Source organism: Lissotriton helveticus, chromosome 8 (assembly GCF_964261635.1).
Source record: "Lissotriton helveticus chromosome 8, aLisHel1.1, whole genome shotgun sequence".
NCBI lineage: Eukaryota > Metazoa > Chordata > Amphibia > Caudata > Salamandridae > Lissotriton > Lissotriton helveticus.
The window spans coordinates 1,583,043,702-1,583,066,720 of NC_136069.1; the positions used below are offsets into that span (position 1 = coordinate 1,583,043,702).

The 23,019-nt window shown below is 43.9% G+C and overlaps 1 protein-coding gene across 1 annotated transcript in view; it reads left to right on the top strand.

The window, feature by feature from the left end:
- Positions 1 to 23,019, top strand: part of LOC144773529 (solute carrier organic anion transporter family member 2B1-like) — a 442,157-nt gene that overhangs the window by 59,867 nt on the left and 359,271 nt on the right. The window lies entirely within an intron of this gene.

The window sequence follows — 23,019 nt, forward strand, 5'->3', positions numbered from 1 at the left end:
AATGAAAAGCCCATTGTAGGCAAACTGTCTGTGCTAAATTAAGCACAACAGAATAGGGTGACCCAATATTCCCAAAAGAGACTGGGTATAAACATTAATAACACAAAGGGCCTTATTATGCTGTCGGGCAGGCTTACGTCCGCCCCCACACCGTTGTGGATTGAAACAGACCGCCCTCCGGTCATCGGTCCCAACCGCAGCATTACAACGCGATTGCACATGGTGAGGTTGTATACTTCCATTTCTTTATGGGTGCTTGTACTGCGGCCGCAAACCAGCCATAGCACAAACTCCCATAGAGAAATGGGAGAATCTGTTCATCCCTGCACTGTGTGGCAGGCACCTTGAGATGCCTGCCACACAGTGCAGGGATGAACAGGGGGGCACCATAGGTGGACCCCTCAGCCCCAACCGGAGGCTGCAGGGCTAAGGGGGCCCTAGGCTTTCCTAGTCTCATCGTAATGAGGCCCAAAGTGTCTCCTGAAGGAGAGAACTATTTTTGGCTCAATTGAGGGATATGGTAACTGTATTCACATTCCTTTACACATAATGCTCATAAGGTAGCCAAGAAGAATGATTTATACAGGACAAATAGCGCCCAGGCATACTTCCTCATACCAAAACATTAATTTTATTAATCATAAAGACTATCAGTCATATGGGTCAAATAAAATGTGATTTCCAGCTGTCAGAATTAGATCACCAAATGTTATTTCTCTCAATTTGAAAGTGATCCTACACCAATTGGGAGAATCCTTAACTGTATTGTCCTCTTTAAATGTATGAAATGTATCATCAGTCAGATGGGAATCTTCCTATGCTCCGGCATAAATCTACTGAAGCCCTACTAGAGAAATTCATATTATGGTTCAGTTTAGTTTTTCATTGGCAGATTATCATTCATACATTTCCAGATATTCTTCTGTTTTGTCTCCATCTCAATAGGTCTTAAATAAATAGATCCTATGTGTTTGTGTGTGTGTGTGTGTATATATATATATATGTATATTCACAGAAAAAACCATAGGTTTCAGGGTTGTTATAGTTAGCTAGACATTTCACTCATACAAAACCATAGAAATTCCTCCATTATAGTTAGTTCTGCTAACTATAACTTGCGCGCCCGCAATGCACTGCTGCTGATGTCACATATTACATAATTCATTACATGGTCAGTGAAATCACTGATACGCAACGCTTGACTCCAGTGGCATGGAGAGCACGGACCCACGTCTGGTAGACTTATTTGTTATGAAGTTTCCTCATTTCCTCATTAACTACAGTCTCCTCAGTAGGAAATACTTTCAGTTTTTTTACTTTGGTTCCATCAAGAAGGCATTCAGATGTGTCACACATTTGCCATAAATTCTGAATGTTAGCACTCTAGTTGCTCATTAGATCACTGTAGTAAAGCTACTGTTCACCAGGGAAGTCTGCTGCTGGTATTCAAAGTGCATGTTTCGGTCTGCATGTTAGAACTTTTTTAATTAAATAGAAGAGGATTCAAGAAGGGAAAATGCGCCCTAATTTTTCTTTCTGCAGCACTCATCTTAATTCTAATGGCAAAATGAAGCCCCTTATTTTGTTCCATTGCAAATTAAATGTTTTAAGTGTTACCACTTTATTCCAATCAAGATAGCTTCAGGTTTTCCATACTTTTGTCATAACTAAGACTGTTAGCGCCCTAGTTGTTCTTTAGAACACTCTGGAACATTCTGTTGTTGGGCTATACTTGGGCTACATCTGGTTGATATTTGTGCTACATTTGGGCTCTTTTGTCTCTGGTGGCCATCTTGGGAGACTTATTTGTTATGAAGTTTCCTAATTTCTTCATTTACTACAGTCTCCTCAGTAGGAAATACTTTAAGTTTTTTTACTTTGATTCCATCAAGAAGGCATTCAGAAGTGTCAAACATTTGCCATAAATTCTGAATGTTAGCGCTCTAGTTGCTCATTAGATCACTGTAGTAAAGCTACTGCTCACCGGGGAAGTCTGCTGCTGGTATTCAAAGTGCATGTTTCAGTCTGCATGTTAGAGCTTTTTTAATGAAATAGAAAAGGATTTGAGAAGTCAAAATGTGCCCTAATTTTTCTTTCTGCAGCACTAATCATATTTTCTATGGCAAAGTGAAGCCCCTCATATTGATCCTTTGCAAATTAAATGTTTTAAGTGTTACCACTTTTTTCCAATAAAGATGGCTTCAGGTGTTTCATACTTTTGTCATAAGTAAGACTATTAGCGCTCTAGATGTTCTTTAGAACACTCTGGGACATTCTGTCATTGGGCTATACTTGGGCTACATCTGGTTGATATTTGTGCTACCTTTGGGCTCTTTTGTGTCTGGTGGCCATCATGGGAGTGTTGTGTAGTTCCTATATTCCCAATAGGCTCTACGCATTGGAATAAAATATCCTACAGAGGTGACGTAGGACTTATGTGTACTAGGACGCTATCTAATATATTAAACCTAATTGTGAATGCCAGCTAGCTCAGAGGTCACTAGAAACGTTCTCGAATTCACAAGAAGGGATTAGTTTCTGACAACTGCATAAACATGACAACTTTGTTTCCCCAAGATAAAACTGATCTTCAGAGTCTTGGAAACAATAGACAGATATTTTACTCAGTCATTCGTGCATACTTAGTTTCACCAGAGGTGCAGACAATTAGAGAGACGGGCGTTTCAATAAAAGTATATATATTGAACAGTCTTGTTTCTCATGCAGAAGAAATGAACTGCTACAATCGTGAGACTGGCTGTAAAGTATAGTGCGTACAGCAAGAAGAGTATTATAAAATAATACTGTAAAAACATGGTATGGTTTCTAAGCCATAAAATACATACATAAATAAATAAAGACTAGAGGGCATATGTAGGTAGCTCAATATCGGTCGGTAATGGCCGATTTTACCGAATGTCGGCCATTACCGACCGGTATTCGGCAATTGAGATGTGGGAGCTCCAAAAATACCGATTCGGTAAATACTGACTTGGAATTTTCCAAATCGGAAAGTTCCGATTCGGAATTTACCGATTCGGTAAAAAAGAAATAGGAAAAAATGACATTTGAGATGTATGTAACTTAAAAAATACCGAATTTTATGAAATTCGGTATTTACCATGGATTGAAAGCAGGTGGTAACCAGGTGCAGGCTATAAAAAAGGACCCAAAATGCAACTCTGTGACCACAATGGAGACATTCTACATCATAGCAAGGCGTCTACGGCTACAGGCAGCAGGAGAGATGGAGAGATGGAATGGAGACGGGAGGAGCATGTCTACAGACAGCGGATCACATTCTTCCAACTTACTGAGGCAGAGATCCATGAAAGGTATAGGCTACACCCCCAAACCATACTGGACTTGATCAGGGACCTGCACACACTCGTGGAGCACTCAACACCAAGGGCGTACGCCATCCCACCCCATGTGCAGGTGCTCTGTAGCTTACACCTGTTTGCATCTGGGAGTTACCAGAGGGTTATTGCTATGGTAGGTGGGGTGTCCCAGAGCTGCCTTTCCCGTTTCTTCAGGAAGTTCCTAGAGGCCATGATGCAGAGAATGCATCATTATATCAGCTTCCCTGACACACATGCGGAACTGCTCAAGACCAAGACTGACTTTTATCAAATGGCACGCTTCCCACACATCATCAGCTGCATTCATGGCACCCACATCCCAACCTGCCCACCTGCTGCCACTGAGTACATTTACCGCAACAGGAAGTCCACCCACTCAATAAATGTGCAGGTGATCTGCAACGCTTACAGCATATTTAGTGACATTGTGGCCAAGTTCCCAGGGAGCACCCACGACTCCTACATATTCCAGAACAGTGGGATCTACACACGCCTGGCTGATGGTGAATTTGGGGAAGGATACCTACTAGGTAAATCACAGTGACCCTGATAATCATTACAGCTTAATGTATGAAACGCTATGTAACTAATGGCACTCTCTTTCCCACCTAGGCTATAGCGCTTATGCGCAGCTGTCTTTTGTACTCACCCCCTACATAAACCCATCAACTCGGAGTGGGAGATGTTACAATGTGGCACACAGAGCAACACGCAATGTTGTTGAGCACACATTTGGACTGCTGAAAAGCAGGTTCCACTGCCTCCACAGAGCGGAGGAGCACCTCTGTACACACCCATCATCTGCTGCAAAATCATTGCAACCTGTGCCATGCTGCACAACCTTGCCACCAAGAAAGGCACATAAGTTGATTTGACTCATCATGAGGACATTGATGATGGACCAGAACAGCCACAGCACTATGCAGCAGGAGCAGTGCCAGCAACAGATGGTAGACTGAGACGGGCAGAGATCACACACAGCTATTTCTAAGTAAGTAAGGAGACACAGCCAGGCTTTGAATATGAATGACGTAGTTTAATAGGCACCACGGCAAATTACTAATGGCACACCATGGTACTCCAATGTCTGACTACCTCACTGGGCAGTCAGAGGTTACTTCACCCTGACATGTCTTGTGTAGTGTCTGCACCCACGCACAACAGTGCGGGATGCCTGAGGCTGGGTTTCTATAGTGGCTGTTGAGCCAGGGTCAGCAGATTGGCACCTGCTGCTTTTTTGTATGTCCGGTATGGGTGTGCTACTGCTGCTCCTGCTGGTGGTGTCTTCAGTGTCCCCCACACCTAGGTCTCCAGCGTTGGCTGACTGGTTGGTCAGTAGAAGTTCCATGGCAGATGTCACTCTCCCCCTCCCCCTAGACACATCTGTGCAGCAGTGCACAAGACCCTCTTGCATGGCCACAGAGCGCCAACATAGCAGGGAGGTGGCTGTTGCAAGACAGTTCATCGCCTTGGTATTTTGCTGCATACACTGCCTCTCCCGGCGCCTCTGTGTGCGGTCTGACTCTAGATTTTCACAGAGAGCCATCATGGACTGCGACATGTCCCTTATTCCCTCTGCCATATCTTTGATGCTCTCTGCCATGGAGCTAATGCCCCGGTCTATGTTGCCCATCTTGGTGTTTAAGTGGCGCACCTGTCTCTGAACAGATAATATTGCTTTTGCCTGCAGGCGCTGCACTTTGACCACTGTGGCCTCCAGCCCACGGAAGACCCCCTCTCCATCCTGAGTTGTGCTTCTCTCCCGGACCCTATGGCGTCTGGCAGTGGTATGCACACCTTCAGATGCGGACTGCTGCCCAGTGTTGTTTGCCTCAAGTGGAGCCGTTTGGGTGTCACCCTCCCTATCATCATCATCGGATGTCTCCAAGATTCTCAGAGGGGGCACATCATGCCTCCTTGGCCTTACCAGTTCTGAGGAATCTGTAGCTGGTTAGGGTGAGAGTGCTGGTGGGTCCTGCTGTGGTGAGTCGTACAGCAGAGGTGAACAAGGCTGTGCTGTGGTGGGTCGCTCTGGTGTTGATGCTGCCTGGGCTGTGGGTGCGGGTGGCGGCTCAGTGCTTTGCCCTGCACTTGGGCCTGCGTTCTCACTCCTTTCCGTTTGGGGTTCCCTTTTCTCCCTTTCCTGTGCTGTCCTGTGCGATGACTCTCCTGTGGACAGATATGGAAATTGGCTCAGTGGTGCTGTACACCTGTGTGTCATTATTAAATCACATTCCTGTCACACAATTGCAAAGTCCTCAACTGCTTATGGATGTAGTGTGTGGCATGCCTTGCTGTTTTCCGTGATGAATGTAGTGATGTATGTTTCTATGACTCCGTCTACCATGATGCATTGCAGGTAAATCCTAAAACCTGTACTGGAGTGGGAAGGTTCTAATGAGGACAGGGGTAGTCTTGCTAGGACAAGTAGACCGATTGAAAGGATGGAAGGGGTAAGGATCGATGCCTGGTCTGGTAGGCCAGGCAGAGGGAATACTCATGTCCAGCAGATAATGCCATCGGGGGAGGGGTTTGGGCTGACTCTCCCTTTGTACAATAGATATGCCCCGCTGCAATGGGGAAGACACCTCAGTCAGGTGGACTGACTCCAGGGGGCGGCAGCGGGGAGTGAGATTGTTTGGAGGCCGGCCTGTACATACATAAATTTGCAGGTAGGGGCGCTGGATAGGGAACCCAATTCAAACATACATCAGATTGCTCCCCGTATAACAAGGATTCCTGAAACATTGGCCAAACAAGCACTGAGAAACCTAGTATAGGCCCTATTCCCGACGCTGGGTGCACAATTAAATTAGTTTCATGGAATATTACAGGATTGGCATCTAAATTATAGAACGTGGAGTGGCTGGATATATTAGAAAGTTCCAAATAATGTGCTTCCAAGAAACCTGGGTTGTTGATTGCACGGAGTATCATATAGTGGGGTATAAATCGTTCTTGACACCTGCATGCACTTCGACAGCCGGAAGAGCAAGGGGTGGTCTCTCAATTTTTGTAGATGTGTCATTAGGGGGGAGATGGGTCGATCTAAAATGGAACTCGAAAGACTTGTTAAAAGTAGGGATTTTAACATAAACTTGGTCAATTTCTATGATTCAAGAAGCTCAAGAGTTAGAGAATTAGAGAAGAGATTAACCCACCTGAAGGAGCAGAAGCAGGGCCAACTGGTACCAATTCTTTTGGTTGCTGGGGATTACAACTGCCATTTGTGCCCAAACCTGCTACAAATTAACGAAGTCTGGTTCTCTTGTAATGTCGAGGATGGACCACATTTCGAGCACACGCTGGATGGCAGGGAATTGAGTAGGGTGATGGGTAAACATGCGCTCGAGCATACAATGGATCATTTGGCTGTAAATCTCAACAAGCGGGCAACCCCAACCTTTAAAGGGAGGGGACGAAGCCCCTTTATTGTTTTATCCTAGTATCTCACCAGCTAAAGAACCGGGTAAAAGATTGCGCCATAGAATCAAGTAGCTTTAGCGACCACAACCCCCTAGTATTGTCTTTATCAGCACAAAATGTAAGTAGGGTAAACACGAGGGAGGGGGGGTTAAATAGGGTGAAAATTACAGATCAGGGCAGGCGCCTGAAGTGGGCAAGAATTATTGGGGAACATTTCTATAGCTCACTTGTAAACAAGAGCAGACATTTTTTAGAGAAATGTTTTGACCTATCAGTGGACGGGACAGACTTAGTGGCTGCTTTTGAAGAAATGGGCCAAATAATAGATGACCTTTTAAAAACATCGGAACAAGTAAAATTAACAAAAGACCCGCGTTGGTTTGATAAAGCCTGTTCCCTTGCACAAAGAAAGCTGAGAGCTGCCCTAAAGGGTCATCCTGGGGATAAACAATGGGTGGTGCAATGTAGGGCAAAATATAAACAAGCTCTTAATCGACGTAGAAAAGCCCTCCAAATGCAAACATGGGAGGACCTTAGAGAGGCGGCAGAGCTGAAGGATACAGCGGCTTTTTGGAATATAATTAATAATCTTTGTTTCCAAGAGGCCAATAGTCCGCAGATAGGTTCCAATGTTCTCCCAGAACAGTGGGTGGCGCACTTTGGAGCTCTTTACAATAGAAGGCATAAGGAAGAGTTACAAAACGGTGAGGGGGCCGGGCGGTGGAATGTAACATTACATTTTTCCTAGAGGAGGTCACCTCTGGTATTCAGGGCCTCACTAAAAATAAGGCACCAGGACCAGACGGGATTCCACCGGACCTATACTTAAGCAAGATAGACCTTTGGGCCCCAATTTTAACAAGAATTTTAAATGCCGCCGTAGCCACAGGGCTCCTGGTCCACGGGCACAATAGTGCCCATTTTTAAGAAGGGCAATAGAGATAATCCCCAGTGTTATCGCCCAATCTCCCTTATAGATGTCACTGCCAAAGTCCTGGGACGTGTAGTTCTTAACCGTCGTATGGACTGGGCGGAGGAAGAACATACCATCACTGATGTCCAATATGGGTTTAGGGCGAATAGATCGACCACTGATCAATGTTTAAACCTCTATTTACTGGTGGCCTAATACATTAGCTAGGCTAGCACTGAAACTGGCCATTTAGCTGTTATGGACCTCACCGCAGCATTTGACTGCGTCAATAGGGAAAAGCTGTGGGATCTAATGAGTAGGCTGAGGGTAGATCCGGACCTTGCAAAGATTTTAAAGGCCCTACATTGGAATACGACGGCCAATGTAAGATATAACTTGGAGGGCGGATGCACAGATTCTTTTACTTGCTCAAGTGGCGTGAGACAAGGCTGCATCCTGGCACCATTTCTCTTCTCGTTATACATAAATGGCCTAGAACAAGCCCTATTTTCCCTTAATGTGGATTCGTCAAGAGTAGACAGAAGACCAATCCCACTTTTACTTTACGCCGATGACGCGGTACTGTTGGCATACACGCCACGAGGTCTTCAAATACCAATAGATGGCGCTTCGTGGGTTTTATGAATGACTTAGATCTATTTGCCAATTTGACCAAGTCATATTTCATGGAAGTAGGGCTACAACCAAAAAAAGCTTTAACTATAGAATAGGAGATCATAAATTGGAGAAGGTAACAACCTCCTCCTACCTAGGTATTTTATTGGACGGGCATTTAAATTTTAAAGCTCTACAAGAGGAGCGTAGCAATAGGTTATTGTCCAGCACAGGGGCATTAATGAACTTCGGCCGCAGACTGGGAAGGTGGTCCCCGGAGCAAATGATGATTTTATATAACTCCATCTGCTACTCCAAGGTGGCATACGGAGCGGAACTCTGGGGTTTCACCAACTTAGATAAACTGCAGGTGGAGGAAAACAATTACATGAGAAGGTTGCTCAGGGTCCCAAAGGGTATCCCCGCCTATATTGTTCATGAAGAACTGGGGGGGGGGCATTCATTGAGGATAGAATTCAAATCAGACCCCTGTTAGCATAACCCAGAGGCTGAGCTAACGAGGCAAATAATCACTGATTGTCTCGGTAGGGATAAGTGAATGGAAATTCCATACCTTAAGTCCATTAAGGCTGTTTGCGGAAAAATTGGCTGTATGGAACTCTTCACAAACCCCACTGGAGGAGCAGCCTGGGATAAGACCATTGTAAAGAAGAGTTTAATTACATATAAAACAGCCTACAGAGAGGAAAAGGAACATGGCAAACAGTCAGTTAGAGCTTACAATTTAGTGAGGACTAGCAAAGGAATGGAACCATACCTGGCCCTTACACACAATGCTCAGGATAGATTTTTAATCACCCGTTTTAAGCTCAACATTTTACATTATTTATTAGCTGAACCGGCAGGTTTTAGTGTCGAGCCAAAGGGTCCCTGCGGCTGCGATCATCGATCTCCGCAGGATACCCTTCATTTTGTATTACTTTTCCCTTTTTATTCATTGCCTAGGCGCCTGTATTTAATACGTTTATTTAAAAAATTTAAATTCAGGCATGCAAAGGTCGCCCTTTTACATTTACAAATGGCGCAAGATCCACTTACTCTGCTTTCCATTACTAGTTTTTCAAGGGTTGCCTCAAAGTTAAGAGAGACAAGAGGTTCCATGTAAAGACGTGGAGGATTGATAGGGGATTAACAAATTAACAAACTGTAATGAACTGTAATGAAGACTATTATGCCCTTTTCTTCTTTTAAATACTTCTTTTTACCTGTATAGATGATAACTAAGTGTGTATTATTGGTGTTTTTATCTGTAACTTTTATGGTGTTTTGTACAATGCCAAATAAAGGAAATTATCTATCAATTGATTAATAGTCAAAATTGAGAGTCCTGGTTAAGGGCACATTTTTTATGTTCTCCAATTTGGAGGAAGCCCGGGAATTGTTAAAAGAATTCTCACAGGGTTCCAGGGCTTAGAAGGTTCTGCTTGGTATAATTTATTAGTCATTGTTATTGTTATAAATTGGGGGGTTAGGTGGGTGAGTCTCTCCCGCTCTCGGGAGGTCGAGATGTTTCCTAATTTATGATCTGATTATAATTTGTTTTTTTTTCACTCAGATCGAATGTTTGCCTGCATGCCTCATTAATGTCTGATAAAATTGAGAATTGCTGGGGCGGTCAGGGGTAAGATCACTCGGGTGTAAAAAAATGACACCCAGGTCAAATGGGGGTTGGAATGTGGTTCATGTGGTTGGTGGGGTTTTTTCCACATTCCGGGGGGGGCTTTTTCTTTTCAGGGGGGGCAGGGAGGGCAGGCCGACTGGGGAGGGCAGGGTGTATAGGGTCAATTGCAGTGAAAGGAGTAAAAGCAAAAGGTACAGATATTACTTAATGAAAAGCTTAATTCTAAATCTATTTAGCGATTAGAAACCTTGATGGAAACTAACAAATGTAATATTCTATCTATTAACGCTAATGGAATCTTAAACAAACAAAAATACGGCGCCCTTATAAAATGGTTGATATCTTTTAATCCCCAAGTGGTGTTCCTTCAGGAGACACATTTAACTCCTCCCATGCTGATGACGAGCTCAGATCATCATCAGCCACGTTGCTCGTGTGCTGATGACGAGCTGAGCTCGTCATGGCCGTTAAAATGCTCACACGCGGGGATAATTCCCCTGCTGTGCTGAGCGTTCTAAGGAACAGGCGTGGCCATGACAAGCTCAGCTCGTCATCAGCACACGAGCACCGTGGCTGATGACGAGCTGAGCTCGTCATCAGCACCGGGGCGCTCTGCGCGCCCCCCGCCCCCAAGCACAGCAGGAGAATTACCCCCGCAGCAAAGGGTTTAAAGTTGAATGCTCCTAAATTATTTTTACCCAGGTTTTTCTCTCATGTATTCTTTGCGTCAGCGGGGTTGTTCCTGAGAGGATTAGCCATTTATTTTTCGAATAAATTATCCTGGGAATTTTTACAAGTTCAGAGAGATCCACAGGGGAGATGGTTATGGATAGTGGCTAGGCTACAGGGGAAAAGTTTGAATTATGTAAATTACTATGGTCCGGTTTTGGACGATACTTAAAATTAATGAGTTTTTGAGGGGGGCCCCAGGGCAGCTCATCATAGGAGGGGATTTTAATTTCATACAGGATTTGAAAAAAGACACTTCAAATTAAAACAAGAAACAACTGAAACCGAACACCAAAAGAATTATAGAAGCCCTTAAACTTGAATACCAATTAATAGACCCCTGGCGTAGTAGTAACCCAGATAACATTTTTTTTCCTTGCTATTCACATAGTTTCCGGACTGCATCTCGAATTGATTTTTTCTCACATCTAGATCTCTCCAGCTCTCCAAAATAGATAGCGGGTGTAATCCCTTCTCAGACCACGGAAAAGTTGAGCTTGAAATAGTATTTGGTGTGAAAAACAGAGAGCGGCCCAGGTGGCAGCTGGACCGCACCCTGCTTCATGATCAGGATTGGGTGGAGGGCTTCAGAAAATGGATCTCTGAATATTTCAAGGTTAATGGTAATACTGTGGAGCCTTTCTCTGTGTGGGGTGGGTTCAAAGCAGCAGCTCGTGGCCAGATCATCGCTTATACAGCTGCCGCAGAAGGCATAAAATAGCTAAGTTACAAACTGCAGTTGAAAAAGAATATGCCCTTCAGCTCCAGCAGTATCCTAACCAACTTGAGCAGGCGAGAGCAACTCTGAGAGACAGTTTTTTGTATTGGAAGAAATTTGAAGCCCAAAAATGTACCAGCAAAAGGTCTACGAAGATAGTTAGTTGGTAGGAAACTTTTGGCGTATTCAACAAGAAAGAGACAGTAATCGGCAATAATAGCAAAGATAAGGGATCCCTTGACCTGTCAGGAAGACGTCAACATTGATAAGATTCCACTGATTTCTTTAGAGCATTTTCACCGTATTTATTCCACAGAGTATTTAGTGGGGGAAGAACTGATCAAGGATTATTTTTCTAATATAGATGTTCCTAAAATTTCCGACAACCGGATCAGTCAATTAGGGCTCGATATAAATTCCTCAGAAATTTTGGCTTCTATTAAAGTAACAGCTGGAGGCAAAAGCATGCGGCTAGGATGGTTTCCCCATCAAATTTAATAAAACCTTTTCAAATGAATTACTGACACCTCTGAAAAATCTATTTAACTATATTAAGCAAGGAGGATTGGTGCCCGCAACTTTCAAAGAACCGATAATAGTATAATTTGTCAAAAAATACAAAAATCCTGAGGATGTAAACTCTTATAGGCCCATCACTCTTTTTAATTTGGATTATAAGATTTTAATGAAAGTATAGGCCGAACGCTTTTTATTTGCTGCCCAGGAGGTAATTCATAGTGATCAAACGGGTTTTATAGCGGGAAGGTCTATGGCAGCTAATACTGAGTTTTTAATAAATGCCTTGGACTATTTTAACACCAATTTAACCATGGCATGTATTTTATTGGTCGATGCTGAAAAAGCATGTGACCTGGTTAATTGGACGACCCTGTTTTTTTCCCTCAGTAAATTCGGATTTTCAGCTCAGGTTATCGATATGCTAGGGAATATTTATCAGGGGGCCTCGGCCCAGGTATTAATTAACTCAAAATGGGCAGGATCGATAAAAATAAACCGAGGGACTAGAAAGGGCTGTCCACTTTCGCCACTGCTTTTTACCTTTTTTATAGAGCCTTTAGTGATTAAAATCAGAAATAATGCTGCTATTCAACCCCCTATTCCCCAAATGGCTAAGCTGAAACTTTTCGCGGACGACATCATTCTATATCTGATGCCCAATAAAGACAATATGGAAAGTATATTGAGTGAATTTTGAGATTTTGAACAAGTTGGGGGGTACAAAATAAATCCTAATAAGACAGAGGTCCTTGCCCTAAACGCTGATCTAAATCTTTTTCTATCTTGTTTGCGAGTTCAAGCCGCCAATCAGGACCCAGTAAGATATCTTGGGATATTTTTAACCAGCCAGTACCATCATCTATATCATCTGAATTATACAAGAATGAAAAACAAAATTAAGAGACTTTTGGATCAGTGGCTTCTACTCCCTCTTTCATTAATGGGCAGGGTATCAGTAATTAAAATGTCGATATTACTGCTGCATATATTTTTGTTTAGTAATGTCCCTATAAAGAATAATTCATCCTTTTATAAAGAAATGTAAACAATGTTATGGGTTTTTTTGGGGGGGAAAAAAGTATCTAGGGTCAAGCTGCCGGTAGTACAATTACCCACAGACCAGGGGGGCCTCGCTCTACCCCACTTAAAAACGTATTATGAGGCTGCCTTTTTAGATATAGTGGTGCGATTGATGGGATCCAAATGCATTTGAGATAGCTTCTTCTTTGATGAAATGTTACAAGAAATTGGTTCTCAAACTCAAGTGTTTTTAAAAACCTCCAAACTTCCAAAAAAGACCTGATACAAGACCTTAAGGGAATATTCTTTTAGACTTCAGTCCTTTATTAAAAAGACCGGCTCCTCTGGCGTACAATATCTGAGTTTGAGGGACTGCACCAGTCTAGGTCTCCAATTAAAGGCAAGCCATATAACAAACTGGAAAAAGTGTGGGCTACGGGAGTAAAGACATTTTGTTATTAAAACAGGGTCGTTGCTTGGCAAGAGGTGATCACAAGGGCAAATAACCCTAGGAGACACATCTTTTTTGAATATCTGCAAGTTGTTCACGTTTTAAAGAACATTAGCGGTCTTTTTGAATCTTCAAATGAATTGGTAGTAGCCCTTTATGGGGCCACAATTAATGGCATAGGGAATTGGTACAGGTTGCTACACCGCCAGGGACAGACTTCATTGATAGAAAGCCATCTGGGCAAAATAGGCCATGAGACACAATGCTATTTTTCATGTAAGGATAACCAACAAAAGAGGTTTGGCCCATTGACAGAAACCAGGTAGGGCCACAATACAAAATATATACAAAAGGACCTGGAATCCCACTTTTCAATTTATCAACAACCACACTATATTCTTTTGATGGTTAGGCTATTCTAATCAGCCTTACAATTTTTATTTTTGATATTTTCTCTGAATAGGATAAGCACTTTGATGCTCAGAAGAACACACAATTTTAAACAATACAAAACATTAATTCCACATATATACATACATTTTGGCAAAATTAATTAGACATCAAAACACAAAAGGTACAAAAAATACATCAATTGCTTCAAATTTCAGTTTTCAATTTAAAAGCAACACACTACTCAACATATTTCATCACCATGAGTAGCATAATCAGATATTGCCTATTTGTAAAGCACCATAAGTACAACTCTCTTGGAATCAATGCACGTAGTTTAATTGATTCCTGCACTTCAACATGTCAACAACATGCCGACGCGTGTCTAGCACCGTATAAACTCTTCACGGGCTTTCATCAGGGCTTCTTACTATTAGCAAGATAGATGATCTATGAAGCAAGTGAAAATCAAAATCACTACTCAGCTCAACTACTTCAATCCTTCCTAGCAGCCAGTTATTGTATTACAACTCATACCTTCTCGAAGCTTCATGAATTATGTGACTTTTCTGGACTTTAGACAGTGTCAGGGACGGCCTGTAAAGAAACAGTTCCTCAAATGACTTATCATGTCTGCTGTAGTACAAATAAACCTCCTATCAGTAAGCCAAGTGGCAGAGCCTACCTCAACACACAGCTTGTTTGGGGCAGCGATGGATTCTCAAATAAATTGTGTTGTTTAAACTCACAGGAGGGGGCAACTCTGCGGAGACACAAACCGAAACGGGTGGGTGTAAATATTCGCCCTTCGTTTCTAGTTAAAAAAACAACGAAACCTTTGTCCTACCTTCAATTATTTAATATGGCGACACGGACCCGACTGTCGTCTTCAGGCGGTCGGTCCTATTACAAAAGGAATATCAAATACCCGCATTAATGAAGGCTCATCCCCCGATTTCTAAAATGTTACACTCGCTATTCACCCGCTCCCTCACCTTGGGTTTGGGCAAGACGCTGCAAGCGCCCATCCACACGTTTCTACTCCGCTGTGTGAAGCTCAATTCAAATCTTCTTCTGTACACATTTTCTGCTGTTCTACAAAAAACGGAGCCATAATTACTTATCGGCTCGTTTGCAAGAGGCGGTCTTCTGTACCCCCGCTGGAGCTCGAATCTCACCTGGTCAATTCATAAAGCCCAGCGTATCAACCTTCCTCGCCAAACTCCTTCACTAGTTTGTTTGTAAAGAACCCGGAAGCAGTCTCTTGTTGAACTGATCGCGGGGCCGCTAAGGATGCTGGGCCATGTAGTCCCATTCTATTTTATACATTCTGAATATCCAGACACTGTCTCTGTCCCAATTAATACATTCAAAGATATATGTTTAAATAAAGTTAGGCTCTTTGACAGTCACAGGAGTCCGATTATACCATACCAGTCATGGAATGATGTATCCCGCGCTTCCTTATTATTTATCCCCCGGGTGGGCCATGTCCCGGGGGCATGTTAAATTGAAATTGCAGGGGCCCAGGCAGGCCCCCGCAGTCCCGGGGACCGCTAACCCAGAGCTTTCAGTAAATATTTGCAGAGGGCTCACGGCCCCCGCAGGCTCAGGGACAGCCACCCCTGGGGCTTTATTTTTTTTATGTGTGGGGGCCTCCAAGACCCCCCAAGCCCTAGGGACCGCCACCCCTGGGGCTTTTATTAATTATTTTGTGTGGCTGCTCACAACCCCCAGCTGCCCCGGGGACTGCCACCCCTGGGGCTTTTTAAAAAAGAAAGACATATACCAGTGTGGGTGGGCTCAAGCACCCCCCACGGCCCGAGAACCGCCACCTCCCCGGGGCACTAAATATGTACCTCCCCGGGGCGTTGCCAATGTAATTGGAGGGGGGCCACAGGGCCCCCCTCCTGGAGCCTGTGATGGCCTTAGGGACCGCCAACCCCCAGGGATGGCTCCTGCAGTGTCCCGAGGGGCCCACCCCCGGGACACTGCTGTTTGCGATGGCAGGGTGGGAGCCTCGCGGCTCCTGTCCTGCCATTGCAAACTGTGGTTTGACTTTTGGAAGAGAGAGTAGGAAACCTGCTCTCTCTTCCAAAATCCAAACCTCATTGCTTTTCCACACTGGGAGAAGCATGTCAGCAGTTCCCCATGTGGAAAAGCAATGCCAGCTCCTGCAGGACGCAGGGAGCCGGCAGGGACTGTGAGGGAATTGGGGCTTCCAAACAGTCCCCAACGAGGTGGCCAGACCCCAGAGGATGGGGGCCAGAAGTGGCCTGGGAGGGGGGGCCACGCGGCCCCCATCTCCAATAATAATTTTTAAAAAAACGCAGAGGCCGGCCCCGGAGGATGGGGTCCCCACGGCTATAAATGGCCTGAGGAGGGGGGCCACGGAGCCCCCTCCATTGGTAATAAAAAAACATGGCCATGGCCAGGGGGATGGGGTCCCCGGGGCCCGGAATTAGCCATGGGAGGGGGGTCCACGTGGCCCCCTTCCTGTTAATATATGTTCTTTTTTTTATTCGGGGTCAGGCCCTGAGGGATGGGGTCCGCAAGGGCCTGCAAAAATTAAAAGGAGGGGGCCACACAGCCCCCCTTACAAAAATAAATAAATAAACACAATCGTGCATAGGCCCTGCCCCTCTAAGCAACACTCTGCAAACGCGCCCTGTGGTGCGTTTTAAGTTGGGGAATTAATTCCCTGTCAATACTGGGGGTCCCTGGTGGCCAACTAGCCCACCAGGTACTTCCAGTAAGCGCCACAGGGCTGCATTGCAGAGATGTGTTTCAGGCCACGCCCCTTTTTACACCTCTCTGCAACGCAGCTCTGTGGCGCTTACTGGGGGTACCTGGTGGGCTAGTTGGCCACCAGGTACCTCCAATAAGTGCCACAGAGCTGCATTGCAGAGTGTTGTAGAGAGGGGCATGGCACTGAACACCTCTCTGCAAAGCAGCTCCCTGGTGCATACCCTTGTGGGACCGCCTGAGCAGGCCGAGGGAGTCAGGGTCTTACTAGCCTGCCCCCTTTTTGCGTTCTATGCATTTTTATTTCTGTTTTCTTGTGCCTCAGTTCTACCGAGGCACAAGATGGCTGCCAACACTTCCTGGTTTGGAGTGTTGACAACCAATTAACATACAGCTCGTGCTCGGCAGGGTCCAATGCCGCCATAGATATATATGTGATATTTATTTTTATTTTCTCAGGAACTACTGAACGGATTTACACCATTACACCAATAAGACACAACTCTGAACCAAGGTCTACCTTTCTGCCAAATTTGGTGTGATTCCTATCAGCAGTTCGGGCTGTAGCTGTGATTAAAGGTTCCTATGGGAAATTGCATGGGGAAAACACTTTTTGTGACCCCCCTTTTTTCTCTGCCCCCGCCTGACGAATCACTGTGATACTTTCAGGATAGGAGTGGACCGGAGCTGGCCATAAGTTTTAAGTTTTAATAATTTCGCGAACATTAGTCAACCGGCCCCAAAGATATTCCAAATAGAATGTTGCGGATTAGTTATAGTTAGGACCTAACTATAACTACCTACTGGCGACTGCCAGTAGGTGATATATATATACAACAACAGCAGCGTGCACATACCAGGTCGAGCGCCGAACGCGCCGAGTCGGAGGACCCAGCGCGATCCGGGAGTCTCCCAGGTAAGAGACACGCCATTAATACTTGTGAGGAAGACGCAGTGATAAGAGTCGTCTGCAGTGCATTGAATAGCAACGCTCACAACGAGAGAAATCAACAGACTTACTTGTGTAGCGACTCTCTCCCTTGATAGCAGCACTTCATAGTGACAAGGGGTACATTAAAAATCTACCCACCTTTCAAAAAACGTAAACTAAAGCTAAAGTGAAACCGGCCCCTGAGAACAGCCTCAACAATCCAGTACAACTCAACACGCAGTGACTGTGATAAGTAAGCACAAAACATGGAGGAAAGGAGAGTCAAAAGAGTGACTAAAGCAGAAAGCATTTTCCAAACAGATGCAACCCGGGAAAACAGAGAGGAACCTGTAACAACACCACAAACGATTCCTACTACCTGTAAAACGTTATTCACTCAACTAGAAAAATTAATGAGAAAAGAAATCTCAAGAGAATGGGAAATCCTAACATTGGAAAAATATGTGGAACTGAAAATGGTACCTAGAGGTCTTCGTATCTTCACTCTGCCCAACCACCCAGACACCAAGCCCGAAATGCTTGAAGAATGGGGCAACAACAACATGGGCTGTTCTAACAATATGATGCTTATAATTATCAAATATGCAAGAATTGAAGTTGAAGAATTACACAAGAAAATAGCGGAAGTGGAAGCGAGAATAACAGCTTTAAATGAAGACACCGGCATCATCAAAAAACTGAGAAGTGACATGGAAAAGAATTTAGATAATCATGAAGAGGATGTACAGAACCGTAAGCAACGTAAATTTTGTAGGGATCAAGACGACTACAAATATGGTACCATTTTAACCTTTGCGAGGAAATACGATATATACAAGCAACAATGGGCAACGGGAACACTAACACCCGGAGAACTAACCAGCGGTTCTGAATCAGATTTCAGTGAAGGAGAGCAAAGACGCCCTGGTCTTCGTAAAATGTCTTTTTTAGACGAAATTCAGCTGCTCTATCGTGTGCAGCAAACACCACAAAGTACCAACAGGGGCAGAGGGCAATATCGCAACCGATCGAGAGGAAGAAGAACACAAGCTCCAGGAAACGCAAACGTAAAACAAGACGCGGCAAACGCGGATGGAAGCAGATACAACCTCAGGGTCCGCACGAACAAGAGGAAATAGATCAAGCATGCACGGACACCCCCAATTTAGTAATAAATTTGTCTAAATACAATCCAACAATCACAGAAACAAGATTACTAAACAAGGGGCTTTCCTTTTGTCCTGAAACCCATCATGATGCAACGGAAACAAAAATTGACTTGTATAAATATACAAGAAAACTGAAACTTAAGAAATTCTTTTCCAAGAAACCAACCAACAAACCCAAAACGCCACAAGAAAACACTTCAATTGAGACAAATCTAGAATACCGGACATCGGAGGTTCCACAATTAAGAGTAGCCTATGAACTGGCTAATGAAATAGATCAATCCGAAATCACAGACACCCAAGTACTTTCTGAAATGAACATCGAATCAAATAAACGACAACCGACGGATTTCAAACCAAAATCTAAATTCTGCCCGTTCTTGTACCCAGGAAATAAAATCGATACTTTTTATGAACTGGTTATAAATGAGATTGAGGACATGCCCAAAAACTACAATAAAAAAAGAAAAGAAAATCTAACTATCGGAGAACGACAAGCAATATCTAGCCTGAAAAACAACGTCCAAATAGAAATAAAACCTGCGGACAAAGGCGGGAATATTGTAATCATGGACAAAGAACTTTATGTACAAGAAGCAATGCGACAGCTAAACAACACCAACAACTACATGGTACTAAATAGAAACCCAACAGAAGCAATGAAACAGGAACTGGAAACAAAATTGAGTGCATGGCAAGCAAATGGTCTAATTACAGACACAGAGAGGAAATTCTTGATGGTAGAAAATCCCATCCTTCCAACCATATACTTTTTACCGAAAGTACATAAGACCCTCCACAATCCCCCCGGAAGACCAATAATTTCAAGCTGTGGGGGCCTCTATGAAAACGTTTCCAACTACGTGGACTATTTCATAGCTCCACTGGTACCAACCTTAAGCTCCTACATAAAGGACACGGGTGACTTCCTACGCACCCTCATGGGAACTGAGTGGCAACCGGATTACATGTTAGTGACGATCGATGTGGTGTCGTTGTACACGTCAATAAATCATGATACTGGACTGACAGCCATAAAATATTTTTTGGACCAACAACCAATCACCCGGAGAGAACATTCAAAAATGATCATGGAAATGATGACAATGTGTCTATATAATAACATTTTTCTCTTCAACAAAACCATCTTCAAACAATGTTGTGGCACAGCCATGGGAGTTTCCTTCTCTCCAAGCTACGCGAATCTCACCATGGGGTGGTGGGAGAAAACCGTAGCTTGGGGAGAAGAAAACGACCATCATATGGCAAAGGTAGCCCTTTGGCTACGCTTTATAGACGATTTGTTCCTCCTGTGGAAAGGCACGGAGACGGAATTCCTGACATTCTTCAATATCCTCAATCAGAATTCAGTGGGATTAAAATTCACATATTCCATCAGTCCTAATGAAATTGTATTCTTAGACACAAAGGTGTACATAGCTGACGGCAAGATTCAGACGACCGTTCATAGGAAAGAAACAGCAACCAACAGCATTCTCCACGGTCTAAGTTTTCACCCGCAGAAACTGATAAAAAGCATTCCGTACGGTGAGCTCCTACGGATGAAAAGGAATTGCTCTGAGGAAAAAGAAATGGAATTGAAATTCAAAGAAACCAAAGCACGCTTCAAGCAGCGAGGATACAATCGTACAGATCTAACCGCATGTGAAACAAGAGCAAGAAGCCAATCAAGAGAACAAACTCTAATCATCAAGAAAAGTTCTAATGCCACGCAAGGAGTTGAAGACAACAAAACCACTGATCAACCCAGGATGATAATGACTTACAGCAAAGAGAGCTATAAAATACAGAAAGCGATGATGAAGTATTGGCATATACTACGCAAAGACCCAGATATTGGGACAACGATAGGTAACTACCCTCTTGTCTCCTACAGACGGGCACGTAATTTGGCGGATGAACTAACTCAAAGTCATTTTGAAATCAAGAAAACTAAGTCCTGGCTTGATATCAGAAAACAAGGATTTAATAAATGCGCAGTCTGCAAGGCGTGCAAAATAGGACGCAACATGAAAAATCTCAAAGATGCAGCTGGTAAAAACTTTACAATCACAAATAACATCAACTGTGATTCTTCCTTTGTGGTGTACATGATCCAGTGTTACTGTGGAAAATCTTATATCGGCAGCACAACGTGTTCCATCAAAACCCGCATACTCCAACATATTCGAGCCATTCAGAATCGTGACCACTCCTATGCCATTGCCAAACATTTAGCCAATCATGAGAACAAAACGTGGCTTGATGTCAGATACTTTGGATTGGCGATGGTACCTCAACATGAAAGAGGAGGCAACCGGATTCAAAAACTGAGAAGGCTTGAATCGAAATTAATCATGAGGTTCAGAACCAAACAACCTGCTGGCCTCAATGGCGATGAGGAACTTCATGTCCACCTATGAGAACGATGACACAGATTGAATTGGCACCCAGCAGTAAACCTGTATATAGGTATCCTCTTTTGACTATGAAAGACTCTAACAAATGACCCAAACCAAGAATGTTCATAATCATTTTGTGCTATTCACAATTACCTAAGCTGAATTGTATTGAGAATTTCTTTTCCTTCTGACAGTGCCAAGAAATTGAATTTAAAGTAACATAAGTCGTGGGTAAATGTCAGTACTGGGGACGTAGGGCACTCAGCCCATAATTGTAACAATGGAATTGCATCCATATAGTCACGCATTTTAATCAACTCTCGGGTAAACAGAGAGCTGATTATATACGCACGTGTCATCACGTGTGATACTAAGCGCCAATGTCCTAGTTAACTGGGGACACGCTTTAAATGCAGTGACGCCGAATGTCGCCCCAATACTGCATACACCCAGGACTCCAACAAATAGTACATGGGCACATATATTTTTGTTAACACTACATGTCCCAGCATGCCTCAAATAAATGGAGGCGTGCCATAGGCCAATGTGCATTGAAATAATGAAGGGACCACACAGTATAGCTACCGTGAACACGAACTACGGTTCGAAACGCGTAGGTGTTTGTCACGTTTTGAAATAAAGAAACTGCAACCTACATCAAGGCGTGTGCGGCGAATTATTGGTATTTCATATATATATATATATATATATATATATATATATATATATATAACAAACCCTCCGAAAGGAAAGGCAGAGGCCACAAGAGGGGAACAGCTTGGAGGTTATTTATTTCAGAATTGGCAAATGATGGGCGTATGCATTTCAGCTATGTAGCCTCCTCAGCGCCCAGTGTGGATCGGAAGGAGAGTTGTTTGCCACCAAATTAGTTCACCTGCACCAACTACCAATATATACATTACCTACTGGCGGTCGCCAGTAGGTAGATATAGTTAGGACCTAGTTTCCATAGGAAATCTGCAACATTCTATTGGGAATAACTTTGGCGCCAGTGGACGAATCTTCACAAATTTCTCAAAGAAGATGGCCCGCTCCGCTCCGCTCCGCTCCTTCCCTGAATGTTTTGGGGGGATTCGTCAAGTGGGGGCTGAGAAAAAAGGGGGGTCCCAAAACGTGTTTTCCCCATGTTATTTTCCATAGGATATTTAGACACGGCTACAGCCCGAACGGCTGAACGGAATTACAAGAAATTTGGCAAAATGGTAGAGTTTGATTCACAGATCACGCTTTTGCTCAAATGGTGTATATCGATCCAGTAGTTCCTGAGAAAATCAAAAGAAAAAAATATATATCTATAAGCGCGCACCGTGCGCGCACGGTGCGCTAATCGGGTGTGCGCGAGCGGAATTCTGATTTGCTGTTAGACGTCTGTCAACATTCCAATCGGTCGAAATCAGGAAGTGTTGTCCGCCATTTTGTGTCCGAGACAGAAGAGAGCCGAAAACAAAAGTGGAAAACGTGAAAAGGGGGCAGGGTAGAGGATCCCTGACCCCCTAGGTCTTCTCAGGGGGTCCCTGAAGGACCCCAAAGGGCCCAAAAAAATTATTATATTTTTTTTTTAAATTGGGGGTGCACGCACGTTGCACGCACCCCGAAGCAAAAGTGAGTGAAAAACAAAAGTGGAAAACATGAAAAGGGGGCAGGGTAGAGACTCCCTGACCCCCTAGGTATTCTCAGGGGGTCCCTGAAGGACCCCGAAGGCCCAAATGTTTTTTTATTTTTCTTTGAAAATATTGTGGGGTGCGCGCACGTTGCACGCACCCCGAGGCAAAAGTGAGTGAAAAACCCCGAAGGTCAAAAATTATTATTATTTTATTTTTTTTAAATCTCGAGGTGCATGCACATTGCACTCACCCGCGAGGCAGAACTGAATCAAAAACAATAGTGGAGAACGTGAAAAGGGGGCAGGGTAGAGACTCCCTGACCCCCTAGGCCTTCTCAGGGGGTCTCTGAAGGACCCAGAAGG